The sequence below is a fragment of the Fukomys damarensis genome, unplaced genomic scaffold, assembly GCF_012274545.1.
Source record: "Fukomys damarensis isolate Sample0158 unplaced genomic scaffold, DMR_v1.0_HiC HiC_scaffold_4, whole genome shotgun sequence".
NCBI classification, from domain to species: Eukaryota; Metazoa; Chordata; class Mammalia; order Rodentia; family Bathyergidae; genus Fukomys; species Fukomys damarensis.
In genome coordinates this window covers 4,472,950-4,488,364 of record NW_022900916.1, presented here as the reverse complement: position 1 = coordinate 4,488,364, position 15,415 = coordinate 4,472,950, and positions in this window count along the sequence as shown.

Here is a 15,415-nt window from a genome sequence, read left to right as displayed (position 1 = left end):
AGTTGAAAAATGCATTAAACAGAGTCGAACATCTTATTCAACCAGATATCAGGACTGCAAGATAGTTTTCACTTTGAAGATTTGTCTGTTATTACTTACTCAGTTTTGAGAACATCTTTATCTAATTACCTACAACATTGAAAGCACTTGTGAATTACAGGAATGTGAAGAAGGACACAGGTATGACAAAGGTCATAAATATTCTCTAGAAATCAGTTTCTCCAGTGCCTTGTCAGAGATGTCTCTAGTTTGCTTCTGCATCAATCTTTTTCTCGTTGGATCATTTCTTCTGTCAAACCAAGGATGCCCAACTGTACAGCAGGAGGTCTGTGACAACTCAGCCCAGCAGCCTTTCAGCATTAGCCTTGTGGCTCTGAAGGAATGGCCGGACCAGAGCCCATCTTCTGCCATGACAAGCGTGGTTTTCGTCTGCGAGCCCACTGGCAGAACAGGGTTCAGGGGCCCGGACTGGGAGAGCAAGTCGGGGGAATCACCACGCAGAGTTAGGGGAGGTTTCTGGAATGCTTCTTTATTCAGCAAATGCACAGGCTTATACGGGGTAAGGTGGGGGTGGAGCCAGGGTGGAGTAGGCATATTTGGCACATCGTTATTGGCCGCATGTTAGTTTTTGGACTGTATGCTTTAGAGGCCGAGGCGAATGGAGTCAGGGCTTTAGAGGTTTTTGCGAAGAACAGTTTATCTGTTTAAGGTCAGATCTCTACACACATGGGTGGTGGGGGCAGATTATTCCAGCCCTAACAGGCCTTGGAGTTTTCTCAGGAGAGGTGGATGCAGTGCTCCTGACCTGAGTCAGACTTTAACCTGATCCACAGGCAAGGAGGCTGATGACACTGTAGAAATAACGTTGCTAATGTAGTGTACCTACGTCTGCTTATCTGGGCCCAAACTCCACCCCATCTTTTGCCAGCACTGCTGGGAACCCCAGTGCCTATTCTCCCGGAGAAGTGACTCTCTTCCTGTGCATCCTGCTTCCTTCCAGAAAATGCTGTATGAAGAGGAAGGAAATTTACTCTTCGGTCTAATTAAAATGCTCTGGCATTTGCAAAACTATCACCACATTCTAATAAAATATACATGAGGAATGTGCTTGAAGATTTCAACCCAGGCTGCTACTCTGCCCTGAAACGTTCTCAGAAGATTGCAGTCGGCTCTGCCTTTTTCTTGCTGCTTCTTCTCTCTCTGTTTCTCCACCTTGTACATCGGAGCCAAGTAGGCCTCGCTGATTTTCAGCCTTTTCGCATCGCTTTACCAGAAAGATCACCAGACTCTATTTGGGTTCTCTCTGTGCTGTGCACCAAAACCCTGGGCCCTGAGCTGTGTCAGTCCTAGAGCTGACTGTGGTTGGTTCCCCTTTCCCTGGGTGTCACTGTCCTGTGCACCAAAGTGCCAGCCAACAGTTGCATCATATTCTTTGCCTCTCGCTTTAGCTTTTTAAGGCAGATATGTGAAATTAGTCTTGGTTCTTCTTTGTGGACAGCAGTGTGTTAGGAGCTGAACTCTGTAATCTACAGAAATTACCCCATTGCAGGCATGGATTGCACACCCAGAGCAGAGTGTAACTGGAACAAGCCCTGGCCACTTGGAAAAGATACAAATAAGAAAGAAGGAAGGGAAGTAGAGGTGGTCTGATAAGTCTATTCGCTCTATTTTATTACAAGGATTAACTATCAAGTAAGTAAATTATCAAATCATACAGGTTATAAAAGTAACCCTTCATACGGATGGTCTTCAACCGACAGTGCCGTAAGTCCTGATGGACCCCTAATAAATTGATAATAACACAAGCCGGAAGTGCATTCCACGAAGCTCACCGCAGACGTCTCCCAGGGCTCCATTGATTGCGCTCCTGGAAGCTGGGGCGCCCTCTGCTGTCCAGAACAAAAAACAGTACAGTGCCACTTGTCCGTGGTGTGGGGGGAGCAAATTTCAAAATTTAATGTATGGATTGACACGTTGCTACGGAGTGCGCACGCTGCTTTGGCCTCAACAAAATGTTGAAAGAGCATTAAGTTTAGCAGGGTATTTAGCTCAGTGGTTCCGCCGCCTGCCTTATAAGCACAAGGGCCTGAGTTCAATCCCTGGTACCAAAAAAAGAAAAGAAAAGAAAGAGCATTAAATTTTGAAAGATCCATGGTTATCTAAAACCAGTGGAAGGAAATTAGCATATCGCTGTCTTCCTGGTTTATGGGAGGGAAATCAATTTGAATAGAAAAGTGTACCATGGCCGGCCGGATAACATAACTGCTCAGAGAATATATAAACATTTCAGTTATCTAAATGTGAGATCCCAGGGATTAAAGACTAAGGAACAGCGAGAACAGAAGCAGGGCATAAAATAGGGTGCCAAAATCTGAACAGAATGTATTCATCACACCCTTAAATATTCCATCAACTAAAATTATGAATTGAATAAAAAGTAATCTTTCACTAGATCACCAACTGCTGTGTCAGCGAGGCCTTGGGGAGCCCCTGAACTGGGTTGCTGGTCATCAGGGTCCCTTGTGTCCCGGAGGAGCCAGGCGTAGTGATTCACCTCTGTCCACAGGCACTGGCAATGGTCCAGCCATGCGTGCAGTGCACCACGTGTGCAGTGGTGGTCTTCAGGCTGCAGACCAGGGCCCCGCCTGTCAGGCTCCCACTGTGGGAGGTCTGCGAGGCTCCTCTCCCTGTAGTAAGGAAGCATTGATTTAGAAATAAAAATACAAGCAAAACTAAAAAGTAATGCTCTGAAAGACCATTAAAGACTGTGCAATGGATTCAAATTAACCTCTCCAAACCACCAATCATTTAATAAGAATTTGAGGGCTCCTCCTCAAAAACCATAATGTTTTGTTATTCTCTGGTGACGTGCTTGTATTCATCTGAATGCTTATAATCTATGTAAATCAATAGTCATGTTTTATTTGTCTGTTGCCTATTCATTTATTTATCACAAATGCAAAGAATAAACATGAGTTTTGGGGGGAAGCAAAAAATGTATAGTTATTAGAGCATTATAGCTTTTTGTTAGTTTCTGGTCCTTCACCAGTTTTACATGAAGATAAAAAATGCACACAGAAGTAAAAATTGTGAATGATCACTAGATAGCTTTGGAAAGGACTGCAACAAAATAATGCTGTAAAAATACTCTAGAAAATACATGTACCATTGAATTTCCAACCAACAAAATACAGTAGAACATGCAACTGATTTTTTTCCTGAAAAGTAGAGAAACACAAGTTATATTACAAATGCTGTGGCTGCATAAGTGACTTTGTAACAGCAATTCTACTGAGCTGTGACACAGTGGGCTAGAACCATACCCTAGACCCTGGTGATGCTGCACATTACAATTCTGGGCATGGCCTGCACTAGGATTCTTTGCTGTATATAACAGATACACACACCAAGTATAGAACCCCACAGGAGTCCAGGACAAAGAACAAAGTCACACAGCAATGCTAGGTGGAATCCAGTTTTCATGCAGCCCACACCACTTCCAAAGGAGAGGAATCTCAGGTTCCAGTCCTCAGCTGACAGGGACAGCCTCCTCTGAAGACATAGGGGCATTCTTAGCAGCAAATTTCATTTCAGGGTCAGTACCGGGCTGGATCTGTGTGTCTGATAAGGGACCAGGACCCCTACCCGTACTGGGAGAGCTGATCCTTCTGTACCTCCTCCTTCCCGGTGTAATGTCACCCTCTGGAGTGCATGCTTTCTTCTCCTCAGGCTCCCAGGGATGTCCCCTGCTGCAAGATCTCTGCAGTCACTAAGCAACACACCCTCAGCTGGCCACGGCATCTCTGTTACTTCAGCAGCCTTAACTATTCTTGAGCAGCTCAACTTTCCATGGTGTGACAGAGGCCACTGAGGATCAGCCTCCCAGGAGGGAAGATCTGTGTCAGCCCATGGTCCCCATCCTCAGTCACTTGCCTGGTGGCTCTGCATCTGTGTATGCAGAGCTGCTCAGCTCAAGGCAGGGCCCAATATCCAGCAAATTCTGACCCCAGTGGCCCAGCCTCCTAATCCAGTCATTATTGACCAAGCCTTAACATGGGAGCTTTTAGGGGCTCCTGGGATCCGAACTGCTCTTCCCATTTGCTTCTCTTGTCTGTGAAGCCGGGAGCCTCCAGCAGACACCGAAGCACTCACGAGTGGAAGTGTCTGTACAAGTCTCCCAGGTCCTCAGCACTGTCAGACTTTGACTTTCGACAAAGCGTTTGCTAGCGAAACTTTGCTTTGGGGAGTATGTGAAACGCTGGTGTTCTGTGGTGGTATTCTGGGGTGAAGCCTTTCTCTCCACTGTGGAGAACTCCCAGGAACTGGCCCACATCTGCCACTGAGATGCACCTGTGGCTCAGGCTGTTCTCGGAACCAGCTATCTCGGTAGGGAGGAAGGCTTTTTCTGTTTTTTGTACCAGGAATCCAACTCGGGACCTTGCCCTTGCGAGGCAGGTGGTGGTGGAATCACTGAGCTAAATCCCTGGCAGAGAGTGAACTTTAAATGTGCTGAAAATATTAAAGCATTGCTGTGGCCAAGCTCCACGTATCTAAGGGAAAAATAAGTGCTTGGCCTCAAACTCCACAAAGTTAAGGAAAACGGCAATGGAGAGAGGGCTGTGAGGCAGGCCCTGGCTGGTCTTCGGTCCCGTGAGCTGCCCTGGCCTCCGTGTGGATGCATCGGGGCTGAGCTGCCTCGCCCTGCCCTGTGGACGCTGCTCCACCCCGCTGACCTGTCCGTTCAGGTTCAGCCCCTCCTGGGGACTCCCTGTCCCCTCCACATGGGATCCTAGAGAAGCGAAGGAAAGCACAGCCCTGAGGTTGTGTTGACCTAGGGGACAGCGGCCACCGGGAAGCAGGGAGAGGCAGCAGCCCCATGAAGAAGGTGACCTGCGACCAGGCTTCGCGGCCTCTCATAGCCCCCGATCCGCACAGCGCCCCTTGGAGGCCGGGTCGGGATATCCGGGCTTTAGGAAAGCAGAGCTGCTGGGGTCCGCTGGGTGTGCCAAGGGACCAGGTAAAGCCGGACAGGGCGCAGGCAGGGTCGAGGTCGCCTCCATCCCACGCGCACCAACCCTGGCTGATGATCCGGATGTAAGGAAGGACGGCTGGAGAAAAAGCAAAGCCTTCACATGGGACAGAGGAGTTTGTCTAGAATGAAGGGAGAGCAGCAGCCACAAGGACAGGAGAGTCGGGGAGACAGGACGCATGGGCGGTGCCGCACCCCACAGAGCTGGCCTCACGGCCCTGTAGAAAGAAAACACCCAGGCCTGTCTTCATCAAATGGCAGCAGCACTGGGCAGTCTGACCCGCGGCTGCCTTTATCAACCCCATCCTCGAGTTAGGAAGACAAAGCCAACGCCCTCAGGTGGACATGGCTGGTGTGGACCACTCCCTTGTTCCTGGTGTCCCCGAGAGCGCCTCGCAGGCACAGGCCGGTGTGTCTGTACAAACACACCTCCTCTGCACCAACAAACACACCTCTGCACAAACACCTGTGCTGTGCGTCTCCCGAAGCCAAGCAGCCTTGGGATGCAGGAAACCCAAAACCGAGGGCTCTGGACTTCTGCCATGCATTCGCCCAGCCTCTGCCAGTGATCCAAGCTGAGGGTACCAGCAAGCCAGGAGCCCGGAGCCCCGAAGGAGACGTCAGAGCATCCCCCCTCGGGGGGGCAGTGCGTGGCCGGGAGGCCTGACTAGTCAGGGGCAAGAACAGGTCATCGGTGGCCCAGGCCCCTCCCCAACCGTCCGCGTGCACACTTCTCTCACGTCACACCCAGTCCATCTGTCCTTCCACTGCCTCGGATTGCTTCACAATCTAAGGGTTAACTAGACATATATGGCCACAATTTAAATGCAATTGTATTAATCTTTTAAAAAGGGATTGCACTTGAATCTTCTATTTTTCAAACATCCCATTTGAAAATCTTACTTTAATACTTTCTTCTTTGTCCTGCTATGTTATTCACCCACCCTGGGAAAGTAAGTAAAACTTTCAAAAAGCAAAATAAACCCTTGGAAGAAGTAAAATAAACCTGGGCATGGTGGCGCATGCCTGTAATCCCAGCACTGGGGAGGCTGAGGCAGGAGGATCACTGTGAGTTCGAGACCAGCCTGGGCTACATAGTGAGTTCCAGGTCACTATGCTACATAGTGAGAGCTTGTCTCAAAAAAAATAAATAAATAAGAATCCTGGGCTACATAGTGAGTTCCAGGTCAGTCTCAACTACATAGTGAGAGCTTGTCTCAAAAAAAATAAATAAATAAAACAGAAGTTAAAAAAAGAAGTAAAATAAACCACACTGTGGATTTGCTGAGGTAGAACTGCAGGAGAACTGACTCCTGGAGGATCGGAAATAGCACAGCCTCCTCCCTTGTGGCGCTGCGGTGTACAGGAGTCTCGCAGGCCTCTCCTTACGGCCTGAACAGACTGCAGCCACTGCTGTCGGTCCACATGGCCGCTTAGGGATGGCAAGAGCACAGAGGAGTAGACAGCTGGGGCCCCGGAGAGGGGACACCTGGGCCCAAGGCCCTTGAAGCACTTTCTGGGATGCTGGGTCCAGAGCCAGCGCAGAAACCGACTCTGGACATGAAGTATGAGGCATAAAAGTCAAATCCAGCTAGGAGAAGGACTTCCAGAAAACTGGCTCATAACATGACAAAAGACAGAATCGTGTCTCTCTTTCAATGCTTTGGAAAAATAGTTCTCTAATTGCTCAAAATCTAAATAAGGGAGATACATTACAAAGTCAAATGAATAAAGAAAAAAGGATTTACAAACATATCAGAAATCACAATCCATAAAATAATGATTCAGTGATCTTCACTACACCAAAATAAAATTCTCTTTTAAGGTAAATTCATCAAATCTGCAAATGGCTGTTCAAATATATTGCTAAAATCTAGTTAATTTGTCACATGTCCGGAATATAAAATGAGGTAAGGAAAATCGACAAGAATGAAGCTTATAACTCAAGAGAACAAAAATAGATAAAATGTGATGGTACATTTTATGACAGAGAAAATAAAGATGCTAGGGAATTGGCCTGCACAATCCTGGTTTCCGGCTGAAGCCTCTGGAACCTGGGCTTTGCCGTGTGCTCTGTTGGCATCCTTCTCTCTTCTGAGCTCTGACCAGAGCCTCCAGCTGTCTCTGAGTCCACTGCCTGCAGCATTCCTGCAGGGTTTCTTCAGCGAGCATTTCTAACACTGCCCAAAGTTCTCCACTGAACCGGGGCAAAGGTTTCTGAATCACACCGTCAGCAACAGTCACAGCCATGACCCCACTTTCCGGTACCCAGGTCTTAGTCTCTTTCCCTTTGCTGGAACACAGCAAGCAAATTAAAGGAAGAGAGGTGTAGTCTGGCTCACAGTTTGTCCAAGGCAGAAATGTGGAGAGAGGTTCCTCCCCAACACCCCCAGTGAGTCCGTCCACCCAGGCTTCCCCTCTGACAGCACCCCCAGCCACTGACCCTCTCCTGGGATGGCAAATCCACCAGTTGGCCACAGCGTCCTCTTGGTTCAGCCATCTCCAAACACAGGAGCCTCCTGGGTGACGTTTGAGGCCCACGCCACGACTGTTAAGCTATTCAGAATGGTGCACAACCAAAAACTTAGGGGTCATGTATTTCTAGAACTTCCCATTTAGTATTTTTAGACTACTGTGGGTCATATCTAACTGAAAGTGCAGAAAGCAAAACCGTATATAAGAGTTCTGATGTATACTTAGAGCTGCCCACCTTTATTAATATTTAAATAAATGAAGTTATTAAACAGTTAGAAATTATTTATTACCCATTACAAAGAAAATTACTTGGGAATATGTGGCTTCAAAGTTTATACTGAGAGAAGCACTGGAGATAGGATATAATCTTGAGTTACCGAGCAAAACGAAAATCAAATCTATTCTAGGATCCCGTAACAGTGCTTTTGAAAAAAATGTTTTACATTGTAAAAATTTGACCCAGGCATACTAAAGGGTAAGTGCCAAGATATTTGCTTCTGTACTGTGTGTCCATTTCAGACAGCATAGCTATCTGTCACCATTCGGATCCACACAACTTGGTAAATATGTACCAAAGAATGCCACACGGCTGTACTATCGCAAGTATTCAACATAAATCAGCGTGAGTTCAGTTAAGAGAACACCACTCTTCTTAAAGACAGCAGCAGAGAGTCTGAGCATCATTGCATTCATGCAAATTGAGAAAGCACACAACATAGCAACCGTGTAGTTGTAACATGAAGCCCCGTGTCAGAAGCATAACAGTGTGCTCCCAATGAGGAGGACAGAGGCAGCAGGTGGGAGCCACTCAGAGGAGGTGAGGGCGGCCGGGCGGCCCTGCCCGGGTGGGGCTGCTCACAGCGCTCTGTCACCAGGCACCCAGTGGCTCCGCTTCTCCCAAACTCAGGCCCAGCCAGGGCAGGGCTGTAGCTGCGGATGCCTCAGTGTGAAATCTGAAACATTACCAATCCCTCCTGTGCACTCACCAGTGCCCCAGAGAAGCCACAGCCCCTTCCTGGCTGGTCACACGGGTCCCTACCCTGTGCAACCTTAGCACTCAGTGTCCTCTTGTCAGCGACACATAACTGGACTTTACCAGCTGCTCGCTCACTCTGCCTTTCGCATTTTGTCTTTTGTATTCCTTGCAGTTATGTACGGGGAGGTCTTCCTTCCCACAGACATTCTGGAGCTTGTTTTCCAGGATTTTTAGTCCCTTTCTGTCTTTCTTATCCCCCTCTTATCACCTCTTACTGAACCTTGGTGGCTAAGAATTACTCTCCGAGTAAGCTCTGAGTCCATGTTTATTATTTTTTGTTTGTCTAGGACGTATTTTTGTTTTATGGCCACCATGAGGCTTACAAAATGTCTTTTGGTTATAACAAGCTATTTTAAAATGATAACAATTTAACATGATTGTAATAGTAAGAACAAAAGAGCAAGAGAAAATATAATGATAAGAAAATCTCAGGTAACTTTCAACGTCTCCCAATCTTTAAAAAAATTACATCAAACTGGATATTTTCTATATTTCCTATCTTAACATATAAATGTAGTTACTGTTATCTTTCACTGCTTTGCTCTTTAGTCTTGGTACTAGAGATGTGAATAGTTTGCATACGGGGAAGTTTACAGTATGGGGCCTTCTAACATTTGTTCACAAAATTGCTGTTGCCAATGAGTCTTATGCCCTTATGTTTTCATATTTCTGTCTTGATTAAAAGTGTCTCTTTTATACTTGGAACAACTTCTTCAGCCCTTGTAGAAGCTCTCCGCTGGCTGCATTCTCTCAACTTTTATTCGGGACACTACTCATCCCTCCTTCATTTCTGGATGACAGCTTTGGTGGCTGCAGGGCCCTTGCCTCCCGTGTGTTTCCCTTTGGGACTGGAACTCTGACGCCACCCTCCTGTCCACTAAGGTCTCTGCAGAGCAGGAACTGCCAGGGGGACTGGGCCTGTGCAGTGTTTCTGTTCCTGCTCCTCCTGGAGACGCCTCTCCTTACCTCTCACCCATGACAGCTTGGCTATAGGACTCTGGGGTTGACTTGCTTGAGTTGCATTTCATGAATTTCTGTCTTTCTGCATCTGAACATCTCCTTTCAATTTTAGTACATGAAACTTTCTGTACTATTTGAATAAGCTTTGTCCTCTTCGATATCCTCAAGTCCTTTTGGAACCACAAGACAGAACAGCTAATTAAGCTTTCTCTAGCTGTCCTCATGCTTTTGTCTTTTCTGTCTGCTAATTGGGCATCTTCAATGAGTCTACCCTAGGGCTGATTCTTCCTCCTGTTTGATCTGTCCTGCTATTGATGGCTTCCGTTACATTTTGAATTTTGCTGAGTTTATTTTTCAGCTCAAGAATTTCTGGGTTTTCAAAAATTGTCTCTGTCTCTTTGTTAAGCTTGTTTATTAGAGTATGAAAGCTTCCGTGTTTTCTGCTGATTGAATATCATAAATGTTCCGTTCATCGTGTTGCCTTAGAACAGTTTTAGACTCTCCAAGAGCCATTCCCCCTGATTCCTGCCTGGTCAGTTTCTGGCACCTTATCTTGAGCATTAGACAGGGTTGCAGCTTCCTGAAAGCTCTTGCTGTCTGTTGGCCTGCAAGGTCACCTGTGAAGGATCAAAGGATCAAGATCTCTTCCATCTTCCCCATCTGGCTCTGTGCCTTTCCACAAATTCTAAACTGGCTGCTTATTTACCCTGAGTTTTCAGTCACTTCCACTATTTTACCCCTAGATGGCTCCTAAGACCAGCTCTACCAGGACTGCGGGTAGTTTGCCATTGTTTCAGTACTAATCCAAGTCCAGGTTCTACACTAGAGACAAGTCTCTGTGCAGGAATGGGCAAGCCCAGGTGCCTCAGCCTCAATTACTGGCTTGTGCAATGGGCAATCCTTGTAGGTGTACCAGCCCCGGCTCCTATGGCACACCTGTAGCCACCAATGCCACCAGGCTTCTCAAATCCCTAGCCGCAGCCCAAGACCAGCACAACCCTGGGGTCCGCCCCAGGTTCCCAGTGGTATGGGTGCCCATTGCTCAGGTTCACACATGGCCCGAGAGCACTGCACCTAGCCACAGGTGATACCAGCTGCAGTAGATGTTCCAGGAATGAGACCATGTGCTTGCCCAGCTCTGCAGAGGTCTGGAGGCTCTGGACACAGGCGGGCCTGTGAATGGTGGCAGCCCTGCTCTATGCTAGACATCACCAGCCCGTTGCCTAATGGACTGTCCCTTCCCTGTGCTGCTTAGCGGCCATTCTGCATAAAGTCTGAAGCTAAAGAACTCCAGAAGGGCTTGTTTTATAGTCTCAGAACATGAGAAAAGCCTTAGTTTATACCGCCAAGAAGAAAACCTGGACACAAAGATTCAAGGGTAGAGTAAAAGCAAAGCAACATTTCCTTATCCCCTTTTATTTCATTGTCCCACTCATGGGTTACAATATGAAGAGCAGAAACCTGGAGAAAGTTAAGTTGTTCTCAAAATAAGTAATGGAAACATCACAGGGAGAATATTAGGAATGAGGAAAGAAAAGAAAACACTTCCAGAAGACGGAGGGGGAACAGTGATGAAGGGATTTCTGTTCAAACGAGAGAGTGAAGGTCAGAGACAGCTGCCTAAAGCAGGAAGACCAAGACGCTGGAAGTGAGGCTACGTGCACACATACACACCTCAGTAGAATTCTGCTTTCTCCTTGCTGTCCTAAGCTTTTGAAGAACACGTATATTACATCTGTTCACGCTGCATTTGGCCTTAAGTGAGTGTAAGGTCGCTTGGGTCCAATAAACAGCTCAGTGATTTTTGCTCAGCAATTTCCTTACTGGATGTGGGAACTTGAGTAGCCAATAGCAGAGAACCGCCTGACCTCAGAGAATTCATGGTTGCAACAGAAAAGTTTACCAGACCATCCACAAAAATGGCTACATGGTGTAGGGTAGGAAGATTTGCAGATGAACGGAAAATCCGAGGGTGACGGTTGTGGTTTCCGGCTTGGCTTGGGAGCCACTTGGAGGTTGGTGGGGAGCTGCTGGTGAATCAGGGGCAATGGCCGCGTGGCCTTGGGGACTGTGCAGGCCCTGGGCCCCTCCTCTGTGGCACCGCCCTGGGCTCTGCTGGCTGCTGTGAGCTACGACGCGGCTTTGCCCCACCACACCCGGCCGCCATATTGTTTCTGCCTAACAGCAGCACCCGCCATGGGGTCTCCTGAGGCTCTGAGTTAAGGTGCCAGTGTCAGGGTTTTGTCCCGGCGAGGGAAGCTGACAATGCACACAGTGTGACTACACTGGGCATCTCGTGTAGGTGGTGTGTTGGTTCCTGTGAGGACCTGGGAGAGGTGGAAGTAAAAGTCAGAGCAAAGCAGGCAGGCACTGTGGGGCACAGAGAGGGACTGAAGGAGAATACTTCCAGCACCATTTCCCCAGTGGGAATCGGCAGCCTGAGCAGATAATTTTCCCAGACCGAACCCAGGAGTTTGCCTGCAAAATAATGCACAGCTTGGAGGGTGGACATCTAATTTTTCTGATTTTTATTTCAAAGAATTATGAATTTGGTAAACTTACTGGATTGCTCAAGCCTGCATTTAGTTTTTAATCAAATAAAGATAACAATGTTACCTACTTTAAATTGTTTTTTAGAAAAACAATTGAATAAAATAAAGGCTATATAAAATTTAGCACGCTAACTAGCTTTGAGCTGAGAGTTACAATCCTTAAGCTTTGTACATTAGCAGAAGCACATCAGAGAGTTTGAAATTTCAAGACAGGCCATAGTTTCTGTATTTTCTTTTCCTTTTCAAAAGTTAAGGCTTAAAAATCTTTTCTTTTGAAATCTAAACAGGAACAGTAGATATTCTTAGCCGGGAAACCCTAGCAAAAGACAATGAGATGGTGACTCAAGAGTAGCTCATTTATTTTGGAGAAAATGCCCAGAAATACTGGGGAAGTGAGACCTTTCTGTGTATGGCGGTGGGCACTGGGGATTGAGCCCAAGGTCTGCACACTGAACTATAACCTCAACCCTTTTTAACTTTTTTAAAAATTTGATGCAGGGTCCCACTAAGTAGCCAAGATGCCCAGGTTGGGTTCAAACTTAGGATTCTCCTGCCTCAGCCTCCCAGGTTACCACCATGCCCAGCAGGAAGACTTCTTACCAAGCCAGTTACAACATGGCTAGGTAGAGCTTAGCCTGGTAGGGACCTAGCAGTGTGACAAACCTCAGAGCATCCCTGGCCAGGATTAAACTGCAGTCTTCACCCTGATTTACCTGGGTCATGGGGTGGGGTGACTCTGCAGGGTGCCCCTCCCGGGCCACTGTGCCACAGCAGAGACAGGGAGCACACGCACACGGAGAACAGAGAGGATGGCAAAGCTGACTGGGACTGACTCCTGGGAAAGCTAAACCGAGTGCCCCCAGGAGGCGCCGAAATCCAGGTCCTGTGAGAGGCTGCAGAGCAGACTGAGGCTGGTGTAGCCAAGCGGGGAGGGGACAGGTGCTTGAGCAGCATTTGCACCAGGGTGAGGTGTGCTGAACACCACCTGGGATCCAGTGACGGAGCGAAGCACCAGCTTTACTTGGCAAGGGGGAGGTTTTCCTCAGCGGTCTGTTTCTAAAGAGGTCTAGGAGGCAGAATATGACATTACACTCCCAAGTGGAGTGAGGACCTCTGGAGGGAGGCGCTCTGCTCAGCACTGTGGAAGGCTGTTTGGGAGTGGAACGCTGTGGAATTTGTGAATCTGTGGAATCAGTGAGTCTGTGACACATTTTCAAGGGTACTGAATAGCAAAATCAAAGATCGCTTATGATTCTATATTTTAACTTGTTGGCATTACGTGCTGAGAAATAATTATTAAAATCCTCTAAATGCTCTGTGTAAACTAAGGCCAGGTCAGGAGTGCACCTACATAAGGGGCCTGTATAAAGGTCAAAACCTAAAGACACTTTAAGAATGTAGAGTTAAGCAGAAGCTGTTTTACCCTGGCTGGTGACATGGATCAGAGACTCATTTATACAAATAGAATGTGACATTTCCTGCCTCCATGCTGGCAGGCTGGGGGTGGACTAGGCTGTGAAAAGCAAATGCTTGCTTGGTGACTCCCAAGTCCCAGGCTCCGTGGTGGCAGCAAACATGCATGCTGTTCCTTACATGAACATGCTCTGGGAGCCTGGAAACGGACACAAACCCTTTAGAGTTCACCGTGCTTCGAAAGTTTTAAATCAGGGCTATCAGTCATGAACAGGTGTTTTCTAGAATTCCTAGTAATAAATATATATGTATATTCATTATTACGTAAATGATGTCCACTGGAGATGTAGTAGTTCCTTAACATGTCGTGTACTCAAATACCACATAAGTCCTCAAATATCCCATACAGTTTTGAAACGTGGACAAATACTTTTCACTGTAAATCTGAAAGATCCAAGTAGGATAAAAGCAATGAAAAGTCTCCACCAGGGACAGTTTGGTTGTGTGGAATGGCTGTGGATCCAGATCAGCTCAGGTTCTAAGTGGGTTCAGGTGAAGGAGAAGGGCGGCACCACAGGGGGACCAGCGCCCACCATGGGAGGAGCACTCAGCTGCTGCAGCCGCTGGGGTGTGGGCTCCTGATCCCGAGGGCTGGGAATTCAGCCTCAGCCGGCTGCACCACAGTGCCCTTTCCTGTCTTCTCTGTCTTTAGCCACTGACCCATATAAATATTAGGAAAACAAATCCTTCTTTTCTACAATTACCTTCTTGAAGAGTAGTCAGGCATCAGCAATACCTTTTAGTTGGAAGCTGATAAAATAGATTTTTATGTACACAGCATACACTGCCTTGTAGGTACCTTTAAAAAAGGAATCTAACTGAGGAAGTGGAATTGTTGGTAGGTGTTTTGGATCTGTTTCTTGGTTTAGCTTTTACTTCATTAGTAAGTAGTAGCACATTGTTAGTTTTGATCTTTTTTATCATTAGATAAAGTAGACTCCTTCAAACATTTATTCTTTTAATTTTTTGCAAATGTTTATTTTCAGATAATTTCAAACTTCAAGAGAAGTTACTGGAAGAGGGAAAGACAATCCGAATACCCTTTATCCATATTTATCGGCTGTTTTCCTCTCGCTCCAAATGCTTTATCTGTTTCTAGAAGCCCTCTCACCCCTACTCTTGCAGGCCAGGGGACCCCAGGCCCTCCCCACACTGTGCCCCTCTCTATCCCCACGCAGGCTGCACTTTCCTCTGTGATGGGCTCTCCCCTGAGATCTCCCTGTTATGCTCCGACAGATTTCTCCCCTTTTCTTTCTCCCTGGGCCCTGCCCACTGCCCTCAGTGGGCTCTCTTTCTGAGCCTGTTTTGAAGTCCACGTCTAAGTCCATAGCCTGTTGTCACAAGTGACAGAAATCCCCGCACTGGAAAGGCGAGTCCCATTCCTTACCCCAGCATTTGTCAATGGACATAAAAGTAGCTTGCAAATCTTGAATTCTGTGAATAATCCTGGAACACACATCTCTCAGATCCTGATTTCCATTCCTTTGGACATGGCATGATGGAGGTGATGGCTTCTCCTCTGGACACTTTTTCCTAAACTCAGAACCACTTGCTTATCATGTGTACAAGTTTGCACACTCTAACCTAGCATGTATTTGAACATATGCAAACACAGGATTTATCAAAACAGAATTCTGTGAATAATCCTGGAACACACATCTCTCAGATCCTGATTTCCATTCCTTTGGACATGGCATGATGGAGGTGATGGCTTCTCCTCTGGACACTTTTTCCTAAACTCAGAACCACTTGCTTATCATGTGTACAAGTTTGCACACTCTAACCTAGCATGTATTTGAACATATGCAAACACAGGATTTATCAAAACAAAAAAATCATGTGTGTAGCTGCTTTCTTCTTTTTTTTTTTTTTTTTTTTTTTTTTTTTTTT